Source organism: Macaca fascicularis, chromosome 5 (genome assembly GCF_037993035.2).
Source record: "Macaca fascicularis isolate 582-1 chromosome 5, T2T-MFA8v1.1".
Taxonomy (NCBI): Eukaryota; Metazoa; Chordata; class Mammalia; order Primates; family Cercopithecidae; genus Macaca; species Macaca fascicularis.
The window spans coordinates 175,110,311-175,130,622 of record NC_088379.1 but is presented as its reverse complement, the minus strand read 5'-3'; the positions used below and the strand labels follow the sequence as shown (position 1 = coordinate 175,130,622).

The following is a 20,312-nucleotide window of genomic DNA, read 5'->3' as shown; positions in this document are numbered from 1 at the left end:
CTTTTTTTTTTTTTTTTTTTTTGGAGACAGGTTCTCACTCTGTCACTCAGGCTGGAGTGTAGTGTCACAGCCTCAGCTCACTGCAACCTCCGCCTCCCGGATTCAAGGAATTCTCCAGCTTTGGCCTCCTGAGTAGCTGGGACTACAGGCACCTACCACCATGCCTGGCTAATTTTTGTATTTTTAGTAGAGACGGGGTTTCACCATGTTGGTCAGGCTGGTCTCAAACTCCTGACCTCAAGTGATCTGCCTGCCTTGGCCTCTCAAAGTGCTGGGATTACAGGGGTGAGCGACCACACCCGGCCAACTTCATACTCTTTTAAGTGAAGGAAATAGTCTAGGCTATACCCTTGAGAAAATGTATAAGAGACTGAAGATTTAAGTAAAAACAAACAAAAAACGTGTTGAGAGAAAATAATAAAATACTGCCAAAAGAAAAAGTAGGAAAATGTAGACATCTGTCATTCAAGTCTTTTTGGTAAACAGAAGACTGAACCCTGGATTTTCTTCATACAGCTTTGTTCTGTTCATTTGAATATCGTCCAGAGAACATATAAGGCAATGAATGTGGCTGCTTCCACCACAATGGTTCTGAATGGCCTGACACTGGAGGCATCCAAAAGAAATGACTTTGGCACACAGGGTGAATTTTTTCAGGTATTTCTTAGCCTGGAAGCTGTCCTTTTCCTGCCAAAAATCCAACCCTATCTGTAACAACCTCTTACTGCTAGTGTAAAGAAAAGGTTAGACAAAGCTAAGAGAGATTTTAGAGAGCACAGCCATAGCTGGTAACTGGCAGTGCAGATGGCATTTTCAGAGTCTGCACTGAGGAACAAACCTTTAGTAACCAATTAGGAACCTGGGGAGTTAAAGCTATAAAGTGTGATTGATAAAAACTTATGTAATAATTAACAGCAGGGTATTGCATACAGAGAAAATAAAAACACCCTGTGTTAGGATAAATGTCCTAAGAGAAAAATGTAAGACACAGAAGAGTAATATCGGATCCTGGGGCTGGACCCTGCACACCAGGGCCCCAGTCTCAGAGAACCCATATGCCCTGCCTGGCACAGCAGCAGTGAAATTGTTCACCTTCAAGAATCTACAGAGGGCATTTGGGGGGGATGACAGTTAGAAGCATTCCCCTGTGTTCCCAGTAAACTCACACTTCCTCAGAGGTATGTGTGGATTAACACGTAACCATCATAAGAGAGAGAATGTGCACTAAAATGACTCACGTTGAGTTTTCCACTAATTTGAAGACAGCAAGAAAGGCGAGCGTGGATAGTTTCATTTAGAGAAAAATAAATATATATGTATATGTTTTTTAGACTCAACTAATTTTGTATAGTACAACTCATAGCAAATGTGTATATAGCTAATTGTTTAATAAACTAGTAATTGTGTAATACTTTTCTGTTAGTACATGTTTAATTCTCCCGAACCTATACTTTTCTGTTGTCTTTAAAAATATCAGGTCTGTAAACCCAGTACTTTGGAAGGCCAAGGTGGGAGAATCGCTTGAGCACAGAAGTTTGAGAATAGAATGGACGGCATGGAAAAACCCTGTCTCTACAAAAAATACAAAAATTAGTTGGGCATGGTGGTGCACACCTGTGGTTCCAGTTACTTGGGAGGCCAAGGTTGGAGGATCACTTGAGCATAGGATATGGAGGTTGCAGTCAGCAGAGATCATGCCACTGCGCTCCAGCCTGGGCAACAGAGCAAGATCCTGTCTCAAAAAAATTTAAAAAAAAATTCAGAAGCCCCTTTGAAATCATTTTAGAGGATTAACTGAACAAAAGCCAACGCAGCAGGCACTCCTATCACAGACACGCGGCATACCTTAAGAAAGGTAAGCTCCCAGGTAAGCTCCCCACTGTGTGATTCATGCCACAGGAAGATCCTTGCAGAGGTCTTGATGCGTTTGTTTTCCACCTAAACTTGACTCAATATACACCACACACAAACTTCTTTTCATTCATCCCCTTAAGGTCTGAAATATTTTAGACATTTATATTTCCTTCATACTTTAAAATATAATACCACCATCAGGATCTTAAAGTGGAAGTTACTTACTGTTGCTATAAAAAATAATAATATTCACATAATATTCACTATAGATCTGACTTCCCTTGGGCTTTTTATAACTTCTTTTAGAAAAAGAATGGAAGTCAGTATGAATTCCTGCTTCCAACAGGAGTCCAGGCCTCGTTGCCAATTCTATGAATCCCAAGTATCTGTATTTACAATAGTCGAAAATAATAAAAACTTGCTGTCTACCTATTTTTTAAACCTAAACTGCAAAACTATTATATTGCTGCAGTTAAATGGTGCTTCATGTTATAACTGAATTTCTCTATGTGCTTCTAGCCCGGAATAAGAAGAACTTCAGTGGACTCACGATTCGAGTGATTGTTAGTTAAGTCTTCTTTGTGTGTGTTCTTTACTTGATCCTCCCGCAGGATGGCCCCCTCTAGCTTTCAGATATGTGTGCTGTGTTCCTTGGGTTTGGATGTCCTGGCCAGATACTTGTAACTATAGGTTGCTGCAAAAGTAATTGCGGTTTTTGCTATGAATGGCAAAAACTACAATAACCTTTGTACCAACCTAATAAATGCAAGGGCTGAGGTAGTAGGTGGGATTTGACTCCAGGGGTGGGGCTTGGACACGGAACAGATTGAGGACTAGCTAAAACAGGGTCTGCGCAAAGCAGCTTTCGATCAGATATGTCCAACAGTGTGCCATGTCAATTTACTGTTGCCATGGCAACACCCCATGGTTCTCACCTCTTTCTGAGGCAATGACCCAATGACCCAAAGGTGCTACCCCTTCCCTAGAAATTTCTGCATAAACCACTCCTTATTCTGCATGCAATTAAGAGTGTATATAAATATGACTGTAAAACTGCCCTGAGTTGATAGTGTCTGCCTAAAGGGTAACCCTGCCCTGCAAGAGCAGCCATAGAACCCACTGCTAGAGCTGTAGCACTGCCTCTGAAGTAAAGCTGTTTTCTTCCACCTCTGTCTTGTCCTTGAATTCTTTCCTGGGCAAAACCAAGTACACTCATGAGCTAAATTCCACTTTGGGGCTCACCTGCCTGCATCCAGGCCTAAAAAGTATTTGTCATCTCTGGCTTAAGACTAAGATACGGTGCAGGTTTGATGGTTACAGCAAGTGAAGACAAATTTTCAATCATAATCCTTATCTAATTGTGTTTGAGGATAGGACTAACTTCCATTTATGAGTCAACTATTTTACATCAGGAAACTGTAAGTAATCACTTTTTTTGTGTTTTAAGAATCGTGGATTCACTTAAGGCACATCAAACTTCATTTGTGATGCACCTTTGCTATAATGGTAACATTAAATCAGTCATTGTCAAAGAGCTTGTTAAGGTGGAATGGGTTGATTATGTTAATGAAGTTACAGACTACAAAATTCCTAATCAACTTAAGTATCCTTTTTCTTCTGGAAATATACCTTTTTATCTCCTTTAATACTTATCTACTACCATTTCTATGCACTAAGCATTTTATACATATTATCCCATTTAGTCCTCACAACAACTCCTTAAACTGACTCTGTCATTATCCCTGTGTTATTAGTAGAGGCAAGGGAAATGTGAATGCTTTGCCAAGATCAGCCAGCTAACGTGGGGAGCTGGCTTCCAAACTAGGCAGTCTGGCTCCAGAATCCACATCCTTAGCTCTTAACCTTCACATTTCCTCTCTATGCTGCCTCTTTGACTCACAATTAAATGAAGAGCAACCCTCAAAACTTCGCTGCTTCTCACGCCTGTAATCCCAGCACTTTGGGAAGCCGAGGCGGGCGGATCATGAGGTCAGGACATCAAGACCATCCTGGCTAACACGGTGAAACCCCATCTCTACTAAAAATACAAAAAATTAGCAGGGCGTGGTGGCGGGCGCCTGTAGTCCCAGCTACTCAGGAGGCTGAGGCAGTAGAATGGCGTAAACCCGGGAGGCGCAGCTTAAAGTGAGCTGAGATGGCCCCACTGCACTCCAGCCTGGGGGACAAAGGGAGACTCCCTCTCAAAGAAAAAAAAAAAAAACTTCGCTACTTCACTTTCTGTTGTTAAAAAATTCTGCTTCCCTTCAAAGGAAACAGAAAACTACAGGAGGAAACGAGAAATTTGTTAGCACAAAAGATATAACAAGATGAAGCTGACACATCAGGAAGTCATTGATCTCAGCTGGGCCCACTAAAATCACATGGACTATTGTTCTTGATGTCTCTCTGTGTCTCTCTTCCCAAGCTTACATAAGACCAGGATTGATGACAGTGACATAGAGCAGTGGTTCTCAACCAGGCACAATTTTTGTCCCCTCACCCCCACCCCTGGGAATATTTGGCAATGTCCAGAAGCTTTTTGAGTGTCACAAATGAGGGAATCTATTGGTTAGAGGCCAGGAATGCTGCTAAACATCCCACAGTGGACAAGATAGCTTCCCAAAATGAAGAAGCATCCAGTCCAAAATGTCAGTAGCACCACTGTTGATAAACCCTGATTTAGGGTATTCCATCTTCACAAATATTCATGTAAGCAGCAATGTCTATCTTTGGCCTTGTGGCTTCAGTTGATTGGATATAAAGCATAGTATTAATGAGCTATAATAGCTCATCCATCCTTCATTCTCCCAGCCGCTTTATGTGTCTTTATGTGATTATGGTGGATGACATGACTTTGAAACTTCGGAAATTCCCAAAGAAAATTTTTTAAAAATCTGCTGTAATTGTCACCTAATTATCAAATTATCTAAGAAGGAACCCTTTGACAAGGAAATGCTGTCAAATTAAGGGAAAAACAATTTCCATTTATCCCTTGTCATTTAGAAAGGCAAAGAGATTTAGCAGCCATCAGAGTTGTACAATTTTCACATTCACCCATCAATGCCTAAGGGGAAAAAAAAAAGAGTTTCAGGGAATGATTTTGACTCATACTGTTATGCTGGAGCAGTTACTGACAGGGAAGGTATGAAAACAAATCATATCCCTCAACTGAAAGAAGATTACAAAGACGTTTGCCTCTACAGAAACAGATTTGTGTAAAAAGTTATTTCTGCAAAATACAACATGTAGAAATGTCCTTGATGACAAAAACAAATTTTCAGAGATTTCTCATTTTTTGTATTATTTGCAAGTACAAAAGGAGTCAGAAATGAAAGTAAATCAAAACGATTTCTTTGAAGTGCTATAGTTCATATGCAAAATGCTGCTACTAAAACACCAGCAGTACAATAGGTGCATAATTGTTCTATACTGAATCTACCTAACAGCCAGTGTATCACCAACTCACATTTTTGTACAAAGGCATGAATTCTCTAGGGCTGGAGTTTCAAATGAAGAAAACTGACACCCATGAGAAGAAGCCTCCTTTATTTTTATGTTATAACCAGTGGTGCTACCAGCACCATCCTCAAAGCGCAGCTATGAATATCACCTCCCATGCAATGTGTGCACATTTCTAGGTTAGTGGGTTGAGGGTCTATGTATAACATAGGCAGAGTATAATCTATATTATGCTTAGTCAACAATATTTCCTTTACGGAAGAAACAATGCTTCCCAGAATCTCAACTAACAAGTCACAAGGTCATTTTTCATACTTCAGAGGTAGATAAGAATACAGAAAAATGAGCAAAACAGCCCATAGTGAAGATATGACCCTAAAATATATAAAGTATTTTTTTCCACAGAAGAGTAAGAAATAATAAAGCCTTCTACAGAGAGGGATTTTGTTACAGTTACTAACATACATGAAATGTATAGAAAAGTTGTCTTCAAAAGGCAAAAATCCTCAGATCTTTTACCGTAAATTTAGGAAGTCACAAATATACAGAATGGGAAACATAACCATCTCATTTTCTCATCATTAAGGGGAAAATGAAAACCACTACTCTATGTAAATTTAGAAATTCACATCATTTATGGATTATCTACTTGACTCATTTTCAAACTGTTAGGTCTTTATACATATAATTTCCTATCTGAAGATATTCTCAGACTTGTCTATCATTTATTTAAACATACTTATCAAAAGTGTCTTCCTCTTTTAATCTGTCAATTTCTAATAGCCTAATGAATTTAAAGAATATGTTCCTCCTGGCTGTTTTGTTCTGCTGGCTACCACATGTAGTATACTTCATTTTTTCTATGGTCAGTAATTGTTTATAGGGAGCTACTCATTTTCCTGAAAAATTATTTGTGGGAATTCTCTGAGATGATGATGAAGTTGTACTACTCCAGATAAGGTTTGCCTACACCTGCACCACGAAATTTTACACTCTAGTATTTCACTGAATCTAAGATGTCGTTGATCCTCAGGTACATTTTGATGTTAAAATGTAGGGGCAGGGAGGATTAAATGCATGATAGAATCAATGAAATAAAATAAATGTATGATTTGGGATTTTATGAACAATCCAAAATATACATCTTTGGATACCAAATCCATGCTGGCTTACAGTTACAAGTCTTCAGTTGAATTTCCTATCCCACTCCCACTCTTTAAAGCATCAAGACGAAATTCCTATAATCTCTTTAAGGTAGGGAAGGTAGAAAGGGAGATTTTCCTCTTGTTCCTCACAGAATGAGGCAAATGCCATTTGAGTTCAGCTTTCTGGAGTTCTCCTACCAAACTCCTCAACTTAGGAGAACTCTGGTCTTTGTCTTTTGAGGGAATTCTGTTCTTTTGATCCCATACTCTACTAGATTAGAAAAATCAAGGTTTTGGCAAGTCCCCTTATGGCAAAAACAACTCTATTGCTATGCTTATCTCCCTGGGTTTCTGTCTTCAATTAGACTTTGGCCCTAAAATTTTGTATTATCTTGTCATCTCTGCCATGCTTTTAAGGAAATGTATTTGTATTTTTTTCATTCTTTCAGCAAACTGCCTAGCCACTATATTACTGGACAGATACAGTTCTACTGAAATAACTACAATCCAACTTTGGTATTATTTCTTATAAGAAAACTGAGCTGCAATTCAAGATGGTAGTTGACAGAGCAGGAGAACCGTCATCTTGGACAAACACCACCACTTTAAGTTATAGCTCCCTTTCTAGTCTCATGCATTACAAGGATATCACTTCTCTTCTAACTACAAGCAGCCAGAAAGAACAGACAGTAAAACACAGATAAGACAGCTCGGGCACAGAGGGAGGTGGGGGAAAGTCTCTTGAGTAACTGCCAAACTTCACCCTCATACAATGGACCCCAGCAAAACAGTGGGCCTTAATAAGCACATTCCTTTCCTTTCAGGTGCACTGAAATAGGGAAGCTAAAAGCAGACTCAGGGGTATGCCTGCAGCTGCAGAAAAGTGTATGGGAACAGACACACAACTCCCTCTCCCAAAGAAGCACAACAAAGGGACACAGAAGCAGTCCAAGCCTATGATAAACTCTCCCACCCTGCAGCCTTAAAAACTCTCAGTCTGTAAAAGAGTGTGCCTCTGACCTACCTTGGCAAGAAGCTCCTCTCAGGTTTGTTTTCTCCAAAATAAACCTGTCTTGACTGGCAAGCCACCTTTCGTGTTTCTTTCCTCTTTCTTTAATTCTTACTGTAGTAATACATGCAGTTGCCTCCTGACTTTCTTGAGAAAATTCTAAAGTTACAGTAAAGGAATATAAAAAAGTAAATTATGACAGTAAAGAAAACAGGTGGCCGCATCCACAGGCTGGAGATTTTTACACACTTCTGGAAGATGGGGTAGAATGAAGAGTATTCATTGATTTTTTTTTAATTTTGAAAGTTGCCAAAAAAGCAGATTTTAAGTGTTCTCACCACAAAAAACAAATGAAAGTATGTGAGGTAATGCTTATGCGTATTAGCTCAATTTAGCCATTTTACAATGTATACATTATATTGTATACATGTATTTAAAAGTGTACATATTTCAAAGCAGTATGTGTCCATGAAAAATAAATACAATTTTTATTGCTCAATTAACATTAATAAAATAAAACAAAAACAAACAAATGAGTGGGGGAAAAGATCTGAAGGTCTCAGATCAAATATATGTGAAAGGGAGTTGCATAGAGGTGGTAGCTGATTTTCCTGGTGCAACCACTGATCAGCTGTGAGCATAAAGTTAGACTGAAAACAGGTGAAGTAATTGAAATTATGTCCTCAGAACAATTGTACCAGTTCTTACCTGTTCTTACCCATGGTTTCTCTCTCTCTCTCTCTCTCTCTCTCTCTCTCTCTCTCTCTCTGTCACACACACACACACACACACACACACACACTTCCTTCTACATCCCAGGTAAAAGAACAATTGATGTTAAAAATGAACATTTTCCTGGGAAAAACTAGATGTTGCTAGTACAAAGTGCTGATGACCAAAAGAAAGCATTTCAAGTCCTACAACTTTATAGCTGGCTTCCCACCTGCTCAACCTGAAGAAAACCTTGCCAGGTGACAAGCCCTACCCACTTACAGAGAACTGTCCATCAGACTTCCCAGTCAGGGAAGCAAGACAAATGAAATCCACACCAGGTACCTGGAATATTACCTCTTCCCATTTAAGTAAAAAATAACAACCAAGAATTCCCAGACATATAAAGAAAAACAAAAGCATAAAAATAATAGACTATCATAGATTGACTGGAAATTGGAAAAAGGGACCTGTTTGGGGATGATAAAAATGTTCTAAAACTGAATTGTGGTGCAGGCTGCCTGCACAAAGTTGGGAAATTATTTAAAAACATTAAATTTGACACTGAAGGTGGATAAATGCTATTTATGGTATATAAGTGATACCTCAATTAAAGCTGGTTTTAACAATATACTGATTAAAAAACAGTTTGTCAATGCGAAAATAGCACCAGATCATGTTAAACAAGTAAGGAAGACTTTATTCAAGGATATTGCAATAGGGGAGAGAGCTCAGCTTAGTCTGAACTCAACATTACTAAAACAAAGGGTGCAGGAGAGCTGGGATAGAGGGATCTGTGTTGCTAATTGACCTTACCCAGAGAAAAGGTAAACATCCTGTTCTATCTTCATGACAAGAGGTGGTTTTACAACGTGGAGCAAGGTGTCTATCAGAATTAGACTCTTCCCCAACCACTGAGACTGGGAGATAGGGGCACTATCTTTCTTGATGATTACATTTCAAAGGGCTGGCTCCCAGGTTCTTGAGAGGAACAGTCCTGGGTTATAAAAGTGATATGAAGCTTTTTTAAAGATTTGCATCTCAAAGGGACAGGGAAAGAATTTATAATTGCTAGTTTTCTAAAGTAAATGCAGTAAGAAAAGTGAGTTTAGAGGCCTAAAGGCAAGAAGCATGCCTAAAGGCAAGAAGCATGTCTAAAGTTGAGTCAAGCTGAGGGGAACTTTAAGGCCCTCTTGATGACAAGCAACCCAACGAAAGAAAATAACTAGCCCCCAAAACAGAAACAAAAAAGCAAAAAGGCAAAAAGCATTCACTACTTTAAAAATTTTTTAACTAATTTTTGCAGATGCATTAAAAATTGTATCTCTAAAACAATAACTAAAAAGTCAGCACACAATAATTGTCTCTTCTCCAAAATAATAATTATAATAATTTAAAAAGTTATGAAGTCATAGAAATTTCCCAGGAAAGGGGGGGGGGGAATGAGAAATATGATGGAAAATATAAATGTATTATTTCCTTCAAATCCCCAAAATTTGTAAACACAAAATGTGCTGAAAAGCAATATACAGAAACCAAATTCCATTACTAAGAAAAACTTAGGCAGCAAAAACTTTCAGTTTATATTATATTACCTGGCTTTTCACAGTATTTTCTACCAAAAAAAAAAAAAAAAAGCAACCCATTTTTCTATGTTGGGTCAAGGAAGAAAGTGGAAAGAACAGATTTTATAGACGTTTGGGATAAATTTATTTTTTAAGAGGTGGAACCACAGAGAAAAGCTTGAGCTTTATGTTAGACGTTTATATACTTCTGAATGAATTATTAAATAAGCACTTGGTATTTTTTGTTATACTTGACCTGTGACGTGGCGTCTAAAATAATTATCACAATGTGGCCTGGTGAAATGAAAAAGCTAAAATTAGGCCTTAAAAAGTCATTTTTTTAATTAAAATGCTTTGATTACACTTTAATATATTTTTTGTGTCATGTTGCTTCACTCTTAATATTATTTTTTCTTTTACTTTTGATCTCTTGATTTTGAACAAAGAAATGTAATGAAAAAATTAATTACACTGGGCTAAAAGGTAATTACAAAATGATCAAGAATTTCTAATAAAAAATTTATAGTAACTTTGCTGCTGTTAGAAATCTATTCCCTTTATGTTATGCAAGTAGAAGCCAGAGATTATAACCTTAGAATGTAAACATATGTCACCTCAGCATTGAAAATATTATCAACAAAAATGCCAGAGTTGACAGTTATCAGAAAACTTGTCTCCCTAATAGGCCAGCCTTGGGTTCTCTAGTACTATGAATCCAATTAGTAAGGTGGGTGTTGTGGGGGAGGGAAGCCCTTGCAGGTATTAAGAGTCTGGATAAGATGGTCAATAATACAGAGAAAAACACGAATGATGCGAGTTCATTGGCTAGTGGAATCCAGAAGACATCTGGACCTTGAATCTAGTTAACGAGGTTGGGACTGGGGTGGTAGGGTCAGGAATTCGTACAGATATCCAAAGCCTGTAAGAACCGAAGGGAAAGAAAGAATGATGATGGGTTTCCAATTCGTCTCAGGGTTCTGGGACCCACATGAACCATGGCATGGGGTTCTGCCACTAGGTACCAGGTAGCAGCACCCAGGACACCTGAAAAAAGGAACTGAGGCATAAAAAGAGTACTTTCTTCCCTAAGGCAAGGACTCTATTCCCTGCCCAGTACAACACGAGGTTCAAACTCTGGGCAGACTTAATTCATAAGTAAGAACAAATAAGTCTACCAGACAAGAGTCAGTAAGTATGCAGTAGCAGAAGCAAGAAAATTCTGTCAGGCATATTTCTCATGTGGTAGATAAACCATTCACTCCACATGAAAATCAGGATAAAATTTCATATTCTACAAATTCACGTATCTATTTGTGGGGGTTAAAACAGTGTGAGCATTTTAACATATCAGGAAAACAAATAACTTGAGATAACAGAACATTGAGGACAGAGAGGCAAATCAAACATTCCTTATTCAGGTGCTTTTGTGGATTAGATATGCTGAGCTCTAAAACCACTGGAATGACACATCTTAATACTCTTACCAAGAAATGTAGCTTTGCTTCCTTCAGCCAATCTTGAGCAACTCCGAAAGGATGGTCCTGTTAATTCTCTAGCAGATGTTTTAAGCAAGGTTTAGCTTAAGTTAAAGTAATGACCAATCGACTTTATATATTTTTTAAATTAATTCTCACCGAGAAAATTGATAGAAGTTCATACCAGCCTCTGGCTTGCTAAAATTTTTACTTACTGTATCTACTTAGGTTAATAAGTATTAAGTTCAAATAATATGATTTTTGTTATCTTATGTTCAATGGATTTCTTTGCTACTGCTCTACTTGTACAATTTGCTAACAAGCTCCTTCTAAGGCATAGACTACATGTGGGAATCAGAAAAAAAAGCATCGACTGCAGCTCTCTTCATAATTGCTGAAATGATGACACAGAGAGGAGGAAAAAGTGGACAGTATTTCCTATCTGTCATCAATTTGAGGGAATCAAAGGCATTAATTAATCTGTAGTTTTAACCCTTACTGCATGTTGGAATCACGTGCCTCATCTAAAATCAATTCATAATTTCAGGGTATGTTACCCAGACCTGAAAATTTTCCTAAAGTGTCTTGGGTAATTCTCCTGTACAGCCAGGATTGAAACCACTAGGTTAAAAGGCCATTCTTAAGATTCAGTCCTGGATTCAAATCGATGTTAATTCTCTAGTGCAGTAGTCCCCAGTCTTTTTGGCACCAGGGACTGGTTTCGTGGAAGACAATTTTTCCATGGACCAGGGCAGTAAGCGATGGTTTGGGGATTATTCAAGCACATTACATCTAGTGTGCACTTTATTATTAATACATCATAATATATATAATGAAACAATTATACAACTCACCATAATGTAGAATCAGTGGGAGTTCTGAGCTTGTTTTCCTGCAACTAGATGGTCTCATCTGTGGGTGATGGAAGACAGTGACAGATCATCAGGCATTAGATTCTCATAAGCAGCGTGCAACCTAGATCCTTTGCATGCACAGTTCACAATAGGGTTCATGCTCCTAAGAGAATATAATGCCACTGCTGATCCGACAGGAGGCGGAGCTCAGGAGGTAATGTGAGTGATGGGGAGCAGCTGTAAATACAGATGAAGCTTCGCTTGCTTGCCGGCCACTCACCTCCTGCTGTGCAGCCTGATTCCTAACAGGCCATGGACCAGTCCATGGTCTGAGGCTTGGGGACCTTCTACTCTAGTGGGCAAAGAATGCAATCAGAAATTTTTCAAAAGGAGACATACAAGCAGCAACAAACATATGAAAAAATGCTCAACATCACTCATCATCAGAGAAACACAAATTAAAACCACAGTGACACACCAATTTAAACCACTCAGAATGGCTACTATTAAAAAGTCAAAAAACAACAGATATTGGTGAGGTTGAGGAGAAAAGGGAATGCTTATACACTGTCAGTGAGAATGTAAATTAGTTCAACCCCTATGGAAAACAGTGGAGATTTCTCAAAGAACTAAAAATAGAATTACCATGTGATCCAACAATCCCACTATGGGTATCTACCCAAAAGAAACTAAATCATTGTATTAAAAAGACCCCTGGCTGGGCATGGTGGCTCACAGCTGCAATCCCAGCACTTTGGGAAGCTAAGGCAGGTGGATCACAAGGTCAAGAAATCAACACCATCCTGGCCAACATGGTAAAACCCCATCTCTACTAAAAATACAAAAATTAGCTGGGCATTGTGGCGTGTGCCTCTAGTCCCAGCTACTTGGGAGGCTGAGGCAGGAGAATCGCTTGAATGTGGGAGGCGGAGGTTGCAGTGAACTGAGATTGCACCACTGCACTCCAGCCTGGCAACAGAGCAAGACTCCATCTCAAAAAAAAAAAAAAAAAAAAAAGACCCCTGCACATGTATGTTTATTGCAGCAGTATTTACAATAGCAAAGTCATGGAATTAATCTAAATGTCTATCAATGGATGCTGGATAAAGAAAATGTGGTACATATACACAATGGAATATACTACTCAGCCATAAAAAGAAATTGCGTCTTTTGCAGTAACATAGATGGAATTGGAGGCCATTACCTTAAGTGAAATAACTCACAAACAGAAAGTCAAATACTACATTTTCTCCCTTATAAGTGGGAACTAGACAGTGTGTACACACATGAACATACAAGTGGAATAATACGCATTGGAAACTACAAAAGGTGGGAGGGTGGGGGTGTGAGGGATGAGAAATTACCTATTGGGTATAGTGTAAACTATTCAGGTGATGGGTACACCAAAAGCCGAGACTTCACCACTACACAATATATCCATGTAGCAAAAATGCATTTGTTCCCCTAAATCTATTTTTTAAATGGCAATAATAATTTTTTTAATGTATTTGACCTTAAGTCAAATACAACCTGTATAATTCTCTTTCTTTACCTTTAATAGGGTTGATAAATGGGTTAAGTGAGGTTATCTATTTAGGTTCTAGAGCCTGGCACACTGTAAACTCTCAATAAATAACAGATTTTGTTTTTAGGTGGAATCTAAAATCCCATATTAACTACAGTATTATTAATTCACTTTTTGATGATCCTAAGCAGTAGTATATAGTAGCACCTAATATGAGAGCAACATTGACATACATCCCCCTAAATAAATTAATGTTCTCATCTCAATTGATCTTTTTGGTGGAAATAGTTTTAGATGCTAAGGAAGTAGGCAAGAGGTTCCTGAAGAGAGGCGTATTACAATATATACTTTATGTATAGCAGAATTTCACTATTTAACAGAAATTAAGCAAAAGAAAAAAAACTAAAAAGACCTAAAAAGAATTCAGTGCTAATGCTTGCCTCCAAAAAAAGAGTATTTATCACACCAGACAGCATGTTTTCAATTGTCTCTCTTAATGAGACTTTATCATCCATCTAGTTATAATGGATACAATTGCATATCTTAGAATATGCACTTTCAGGTAGTTTTGACAAAATCATTAATAAATAAGATGGAAAGAACTTTTAGACATCAATCGGCATATCAGAAGGCAAAGTAAAACTTTACATAGATACAAGAGGCAGCAGATTCCCTTGTGCAGTAACGATACTTCAGACTATTCTTTCTTTTAGCTAGAGAAAATAGTGTTAGAAACAAATTTGCAGTGCCACAAAAGAAATAGCACTTGAACATAAATTTAATTTTCTCAGCAAGGCAATTTTTACTTCTATAGAAGGGTGCCATTCGTGAATGGAGTAATGGCCAGAGCACACCTGAACAAGGGAGGAGAAGGGGTTCTTATCCCTGATGCAGGTAACCCCTACTGCTGTGTTGTTCCCCTATTGGCTAGGGTTGGACCACACAGTCTAAGCTAATTCCAACTGGCTATTTTAAAGAGAGTAGAGGTACGACCTGGAGTGGCAGGGTGAGTAGTTTGGTGGAAAGGACAGTTACAGAATAGGTGACTCAGAAGACTCAGGTCAGAGCAGGTGACCAGGGGTGACTCAGAATGGAGCAGGTGATATAGGTTAGGAGGGGGTTGCTTGCTGAAACTAGGGGCAAGGAGACAAAGAGAATGAGGAAGTTAAACTTTAAAATGAAGAACAAAGAACAGGGGAGATGAACATACAGATACATTGGTTCTTTGGAGAGGATCTCAGAACTCATTGTACTTAACACTTTACAGGCTAAAATCTTTGAGGAGGAATTTATTATACCCTACAATAATACTGTGCCTCACTGTGTTGGAAAAAAAAAAGTGGGCTATCAATGAATTAATGTTCAGCTCCCTTAAGAGGAATCTGCAGTTTGTCTCATATATGTTGACAGGACACAACAAAGAAACATCCTCTCTGAAATCCGTGTGTGGACAAAAGTTGTCAAAAGTCTACTGCATCCCAGTCCCAGCAGATAAAACACATCATTGTACATAGGACTTTCTGTCTTGCATGTTAATCTCCATTGCATTGTCTCAATCCCAAAACAAGACTGTCATATAAGAAGAGGTGTTACCCATTGTATCCAGCTGACAGTGGTGACACTGAGTGAGTCAAGCTAATAATGCTTAAACCTGGCAGTCTTGTGACTCTCGTTTAGCACTTTTGCCCCTTGCCGAGAGAAACACAAAAACATCTGTCATTGAGGAATTAATAATCTAGGAACAATCCCAGATTTACGTTCAGAACAAATCACCCACCACCAACATAACTCCGTTTTAAACTTAAAAGGACCTACCTTCCTGTGAATCACACAGCTGTTTTCCTGTGAGCTGTTGAAGGAGTCCCTCTGTATTCCACATGAGATCACTATTATGAAAAGACTCTGAAAACGATCAACCAAAGCCTTTCAGTAACTCCTCGAGCCTATCTTTAATTGATGAGTAATATTTTATATATTTTATGAGGTACAATGTGCTATTTTGATATAGGTTCACATAAGAATAATTAAATCAAGTTAATTAACATATCTATCACCTCACATGCTGTTCTTTTGCAATAAGAACATTTAAAATCTACTTTTTAAAACAATTTTGAAATACACAATGCATTATTAATTAAGTCACCATGCTGTACAATAAATCTCTAAAACATATTCCTCCTGTCTAACTGAAACTTCGTACCGTTTGAACATCTCCCCATTCCTCCTACCTCCCTCCAGCCTCTGGTAAGCACCATTGTACTCTCTACTTCTATGAATTCAGCTTTTCTGGATTCCACATATGAGTGAGATCATCTAATATTTGTCTGTCTTTCTTTGTGTTGTTTTGTTTTGTTTTGTTTGTTTTTGACAGAGTTTTGCTCTTGTTGCCTAGGCTGGAGTGCAGTGGCGCGATCTAGGCTCACTCCAACTGCCGCCTCCCAGTTTCAAGTGATTCTCCTGCCTCAGCGTCCCAAGTGGCTGCAATTACAGGCACTCGCCACCATGCCCAGTTTTTAGTACAGACGGGGTTTCACTTTGTTGGCCAGGCTGGTCTCGAACTCCTGACCTCATGATCTGCCTACCTCGGCCTCCCAAAGTACTGGGATTACAGGCATGAGCCACCATGCCCAGCCAGTATTTGTCTTTCTATGCCTGGCTTATTTCACTTAACCTAATGTCCTTCAGGTTCATCCATGTTGTCACAAATGCCAGAATTTTCTTCTTTTTTAAGACTGAATAGTGTTACATTGTGTATATATACCATATTTTCTTTATCCATTCATCCATTGATGGATGCTTCTAAGTTTGACTCCAATTCAAAGGAAAAAATTCTATTTTGAAGAGGTTTTTTTTTTTTTTTTTTCATGCTATTCCATGGCTCTGGAAATGTCTGAACCAAAACACGTATCATCAATGTGTTCTTCTTACTTGTCATTGTAAAAGTCCTCTTAGCATACATGGGCAAAGCTAATAGTAAGTTAATTTTAAAAGTTTGTTAAAAGGAAAAATCAAAAACATACACTTTTTTTTAATTTTATCTAAAAATGTATACATTTGCCAGTGTAATTATATCTAACAAAGGCTTTTTAAATTAAAGAATGAATCTGCTGGTTGAAGTCCTAAAACATCTTGTTTGCTTCAGTATTTTCTTTAAATACAATGGAAATCTAAAGATTCTTACAATAATCAGAGTATATAACCTTTTGAAAATTTAAGATTTTCTCTAATCTTTTGTAGTCATCTTGCCCACACATAATTTAATGATTATTTTTATTACCTTTATTATAACCTTTCAAAAGACTTCAACTTAGTCTTCATAGAAATAAGACACTCTTTTATTCACAAGGTCATTAGTTTCTATAATATTTGTTTATAATATATTATTACAGAAATATATACAACTGGCATAAATAGGTTTGGGAACCAACAACTAATTCTTAGCAAGCAGGTGCCTCACTGCAACTTAGTAAAAAATAATTTACTAGCTGTGAGCATTCAGCATCCTGGCCATAAATTGGAATATGTTCCCTAGGGAATGACAAGGTTTGATTTCAGTGAGTCAGTCTAACAGAGGTGAATTTAAAGAATGTCATTTATATTTGATGAATATTTTAATGGCAATGAAATGATCACCTGACTCTTACTTGATTATAAACTCCATGAGGACTGAGCGCCCTTAAGGATCTGACACTTATACACCTTACAAACCAAACAAAAACATACGGACTAATTTTAGTAAAAGGTACTTAAAAAGTGAAATTATCAGTAAGTCATTCAGGTAGTGTATCTACATGATTACAAAGCTTCAGTTTCCTCTTTTCAAAGTTATTTTACATCTCTGTTTTTAAACTACAAATGATGCTATGTTTAAATATACTTTAAAATGTATGTAATAATAAGCTTGGACTGTAACTAAAATCAGATTGAATTAGATGTAGGTTTGTAAATGATCTGGAAACCTTTTAGGACCATTGCTAGGGGAACCAGCAGAGCAGTGTTTAATGAGTAAGTCATATCTTTATGTTTAAATTAACAATAACACACTAATAAGGTAAAAGAAAAGTGAAATGAAACTGCAGGGAAGCTGGTGATTGTGGTGATAAAAATTATAAGAGGATTCACACAGAATAATCCACGTAACTGTTTCTTCCTCTTTCTATGTTGCAAAGGAAAAAGGGGATAAAATGAATTTTCAGGAACATAGCAGAGACCTTCCAACAACAAATCCTAAAATACCTGAGAAAGCTCTGCCCCTGCTAGCTAACACCTAGAAGAGTGAGCGAGCCACTTGTGTCTGTAAGTGGAAAGCAGCTCCTGGCTATGGGTCCTGGAAAGACAGAACCTAAAAGCAAGACAGTTTCAGAATGAGTTTGCTCTGATCTAGATAGAAGTAGCATGACATAAATGAGAAACAGAGATGACTGGCAGAATTAGATGTTTTCTCACTAATTTTCAACCAGTGTTCACATTTCTTTAAATCTTGCATTTTAATTGCATCTCAAAGTTTTTAAAGTTTATATCAGCATGAATTAATTTTTAACAGCTTTATTGAGGTATAATTAATATACAGAAAAATCATACTGCAAGTTTGATCAGTTTGGACCAAGTCATGCATCGGAGATACCATCACCGAAATCAAGTTATTAAACACATCCATCACCTCCCAGAATTTCTTTGTATTCTTTTATGTTTTGCTTTTGTTTTGTTATTATCTTTTATGTTGTTTTGTTTTGTGATAAGAACAGTCAACTTGAGATTTATCCTCTTAACAAATTACTAAGTATCTAATACCATATTGTTACCTATAGTCCCTGTGTTGTACAGAAGATTTCTAGAACTTATTCATCTTGCATAAATGAAATTTTATACCTGTTGAGCAACAATTCCCCATTCTTCCCCTCCTGCCAACCCCTAGCAACCACCATCCTATTTTCAGCTTCTATGCATTTAAGTATCTTAGATACATCATATAGGTGAAATAGATGGACCTAGAGGGAGTTATGCTAAGTGAAATAAGCCAGTCACAGAAGGACAGATTGCATGATTCAACTTACGTGAGGTATCAATTAATTCTTTATTATTTTAGATACGAAGTCTATCTTTATAGCAAAAATCTGAGTAGAAATGTGGGCTCTTCTCTGTATCACAATTGAGATTGTGGGCCCTACTCTTCAAAGCCAAATTGCGTGTTGACCATTGTCCAGGCAAAAGATCATCCAGATTCCAGACAAAATCATGAAGGTGAGCAGCTTCTAGAGTTGCAAGTCAAGACAAAAACATGAAAGAACCATCAAAAAGATCTTTTAGTGACTCATTAAAACTTTTACTTTCTATCCACATATTTGGAATTATCTTACAAGTCATATGATAGCAATAACAACTGTAATGACAGAGGTAGAATGAGGCTATTAAAGAAAAGACAAATGGAACTTGTAATTAAATACTACCAATAAAAATCATGTGATCATTTAAGCAACTTTAACATAAGATATGTAGTCAGCACTTCCAGTAATAGAATAATTTTTTTTTTTTTTTTTTTTTTTTGAGACAGAGTGTGGCACTGTCGCCCAAGCTGGGCGTGGAGTGCAGTGGCGCGATCTCGGCTCACTGCAAGCTCTGCCTCCTGGGTTCACGCCATTCTCCTGCCTCAGCCTCCTGAGTAGCTGGGACTACAGGCGCCCGCCACCTCACCCAGCTCATTTTTTTGTATTTTTAGTAGAAAGGGGGTTTTACCGTGTGATCCAGGATGGCCGATCTCCTGACCTCATGATCCGCCCACTTCGGCCTCCCAAAGTGCTGGGATTACAGACGTGAGCCACTGCGCCCCAGCCCGACACATTCTTAAACAAGCTGTTGCCATGAACTTTCTTACAGAAGTGCAAAGAAACATCTCAGAAAAGAGGTTATGAAAGTTTACTAAAAGAACTTACTTAAAAAGTAAGTTTACTAAAAAAGAGATTTTGAAAGTCTACTAAAAAAGCATCAAATCTAGCTGGAAATGTAAACAGGAATCACTTGGAGATGTGTGCTCACATATCCAGCATAAGGAACTGTGTTCTACCCTAAATCAGCTAGGAAATTTATGGAAGTTTTTTGGGGTTTTGTTTGTTCATTTGTTTTGTTTTGTTTTGTTTTGTTTTGTTTTGTTTTGTTTTTGAGATGGTCTCATTCTGTCACCCACGCTGGAGTGCAGTGACGCCATCTTGGCTCACAGCAACCTCCACTTCCCAGGTTCAGGCAATTCTCCTGGGACTACAGGCGCGGCTGATTGTACTATTTTTACTAGAGATGGGGTTTCACCATATTGGTCAGGCTGGTCTGGAACTCCTGACCTCAGGTGATCCACCCACCTCGGTCTCCCAAAGTGCTGAGATTACAGGAGTGAGCCATCACGCCCGGCCTTAAGATTTTATTAGACAAAAGAATGTCCCCATTTAGAGTACTTTCTTTGATTCTGTTTTTGTTTTGTTTTGTTTTGTTTTTGTTTTTGTTTTTGTTTTTGTCGTTGTTGTTTTTGAGACAGGGTCTCACTCTGTTGCCCGGGCTGGAGTGCAGTGCCTGATCACAGCTCACTACAGCCTCAACGTCCTGTGCACAAACAATCCTCCCACTTCAGCCTCCTGAGTCACTGGGGCTACAGGCATGTACCACCATGTGCGCCTCATTTTTTTTTTCTTTAGAGATGGGGGCCTCACTATGTTACCCAGGCTGGTCT

At 38.1% G+C, this 20,312-nt stretch overlaps 1 long non-coding RNA gene across 2 annotated transcripts in view; it reads right to left on the bottom strand.

Moving 5' to 3' along the window:
• LOC102122164 (uncharacterized) overlaps window positions 1-20,312 on the bottom strand; it is a 139,858-nt gene that overhangs the window by 8,829 nt on the left and 110,717 nt on the right. The window contains exons 7-10 of one of the 2 annotated variants that reach the window (XR_012435214.1): window positions 18,652-18,849; window positions 15,413-15,499; window positions 12,073-12,130; window positions 7,483-7,626 (exon numbers count right to left, since the gene is read on the bottom strand). This is a non-coding gene — a long non-coding RNA (uncharacterized lncRNA). The remainder of the gene's footprint in view (window positions 1-7,482; window positions 7,627-12,072; window positions 12,131-15,412; window positions 15,500-18,651; window positions 18,850-20,312) is intronic. The other variant, XR_012435213.1, reaches the window with a different exon arrangement.